This window comes from Tachysurus fulvidraco, chromosome 6 (assembly GCF_022655615.1).
Source record: "Tachysurus fulvidraco isolate hzauxx_2018 chromosome 6, HZAU_PFXX_2.0, whole genome shotgun sequence".
NCBI classification, from domain to species: domain Eukaryota; kingdom Metazoa; phylum Chordata; class Actinopteri; order Siluriformes; family Bagridae; genus Tachysurus; species Tachysurus fulvidraco.
This window is the reverse complement of record NC_062523.1, coordinates 5386609-5389217: the sequence shown is the minus strand read 5'-3', so window position 1 is coordinate 5389217 and position 2609 is coordinate 5386609. Positions and strand designations below refer to the sequence as shown.

The 2609-nt window shown below is 36.9% G+C and overlaps 1 long non-coding RNA gene across 1 annotated transcript; it reads left to right on the top strand.

Annotated features, from left to right (window-relative positions):
* LOC125141543 lies at window positions 1-596 on the top strand. Its single transcript, XR_007140965.1, has 3 exons — window positions 1-130; window positions 289-339; window positions 554-596. It is a non-coding gene; the product is annotated as an uncharacterized LOC125141543 (long non-coding RNA).
* Window positions 597-2609: the final 2013 nt, after the last annotated feature.

Here is a 2609-nt window from a genome sequence, read left to right as displayed (position 1 = left end):
GATTAATTAGTTTCCGGGTTTTACACGTGGTTTGCAGGTGTAGTTAACAGCAGCTCGCTTATTCTGCACGGATTCCTGCTGATCGCAGTAACGAAACGACTTCCTAGATGAATTCTGTCAAAGGATTTATGTGAGTGAAATCACCAACTTTATTTTGCATTAAGAATGTAATTGATAGTCAGTTAAGTGGAATTCATCCTATTAATATCGAGAGATCTGGTGATATGTTTATACTCTATTAGCATCGGAGAATTGTTAGTGTTTACAGAGTGTATTTTGTTTAAAAAGGAGAAAGAAAAGGATCCGAAGGAGACATCCATGTCTCTCTGGATCTCCTTGGTAAGTCAGCTTGCTTTAATAGTTACAAATCAAATAATTTTTGTTTAAGAAGAAAAAACAAGTAAAAATAAGAGCTAACTGTGTGATAAATGAGTTGACCAGAAGTGGTCAGTTATATGTAAATGAGTGTGTTGTGTGGAAAAGGAAATAATTTTTAATTTGAATGTACATATATTCAAGTTCTGTTTAAAATGTATGATGTGCATTTCTGTAGGCACCAAACAAGGTGGTCAAACTTAAACATGAAGATGATGATGGGACTCTTCATAACTTGGAGGAAGGTCAGACTTTAACATGGTGATGATGATGGGACTCTTCATAACTCTGAGGAAGGTCAGATTTAACCCTCACTGCACACGTGTTATTCATGATCAATCTTATTCCATGTCATTTCTTGGTTGTTCAACAATAGTGCGAAATCACAGATCATAAGTCAATGAAAGTAAAGAAACAACAAAAAATCCTTAAAATTGGCAATAAATAATTCATAAATAAAGCTTAAAGCACTTATTAAATTATTTAATTTGATCCAGGTGCAGATCAGTATCATGTAATATATTCGTCATGTCATTTACTGCCTGTTCTTCACTCTTTTTGTAAAATCTTAAACAAATCCTTATTCTTCATGCTTTTGTGAAATTTCTTGTTTGAGGAACAAATGTGTAGATTACTTTCTACACATCACTTTGGGTGTTCCTGTACACCCAGGAACTCTTCATCTTCCCTACTTTTCACATATTATTTGCCAATGTGAAGACATTCTGGTTAGGGATGGGAGCTGTAGGCCCCTGCTTTCTTCTCTTCTCTCCATACTGTTCTGTATTTGTGAAGTTCATTTAGCTTCACGAGCATGTGATTTATGAGAGGCAGAAACTTGTACAGCTCATCGTAGTCAGCCAAATCTCTTGTAGGCTGAAAGTATTGTTGCTGAAATTAAGAAATCTTTTGAGTTCCACTGTGAAAGTGGGCTCCATTATTGTACTAAATGTCATGGTCTTGATATTATATTTGATATACAACACACTCTCTCTCTTTCTCTCTCTTTCTCTGTGGTGCACTAGGCTGTGGATTGAGATGTGTCCCTGGTCTTTATTCTGACTAATATAAAGTTCAGATCAGTGTTTTTTTTTTAATTTCTACTGAGGTCATTTCTAGCCATCACACACAGCTAGTACACTAACTAGGGCAGGGGTGGGCAATTAATTTTTACAAGGGGCCACATGAGAAACCTGAATTGTGTCAGAGGGCCACACCAACGATAACTTGAACTTAAATCTGAACTTGAACTTAAATTGTAAAATGGAAGAAATCCTTAAGTAAATTATATATTTTGAATAGCTGGTACTGATAATCGGAAGAATAAAACTATTCTGTAAATATTTATTAGGCAAAGTGAAATTGTGGTGTATGTAAAATAAGAGAACAAAGGCAATTATTGAATCAGTGCAATTTATTTTTAACTTGTTAATCTCCACAAACAATGAAAAACAACTTGTTTATAGAAATACAGCAATGTAACAAATAACTTGTAATGTTTTCCACCTCATTTTAAATCTTCAGTGAGAATAATACAATCTGTTCTGGGCTTGAACAAGGGCATTGAAATCTGGCTGAATGTCGGAGTTGCCAATCCGAAGGACAGCTGAGAGGTGGTTATCAGTGATGGAGGATCTGTGTTTGGATTTGTTGAATTTCATCACTGAGAATGTCTGTTCACATACGTAGGTAGATCCAAAGAGGACTAGAATCCTCTGAGCATGCCTCCTCCGGTGTGGATTATAATCCTTTAACACAGTGACTTTAATTTCTGTAAAAAAAATAAATACTTGGCAGTCCATGTCTCTTTGCAAACACTGCATTCGTCATCAACTTTTCTTAGTGTGAGCTGACATCTTGAGGGTAACCTGGCTAGGGTCACTCGTCGCTGTTTACCTTCACGATCGACGGGTTGGTGACCACTGATCTAAGGCAATGAATTCCATAATTATTTGTTATGCCTTTTGCCTTGGCACCATCACTGGAAAACTTTCTTGCCTTGTCAAAAACGTCCGCTACAGACGCAGTGGGCGTGCTCGGATTGACACATTTTCTGCGCCGCATTTTTCTCATATTTAGAATGGCAATCAGGATGTTTGGATTTCAAGTGATAAACCTGACGTGAAGAAACTCTTTGCAGATACACCCCCACACCCCCTCTTGAAATTTCAGCATTGCATGTTTTGCCAGTCGCTATCCGTGGGTCTTTCTAAGAGAGATTGAAATAAGTCCAC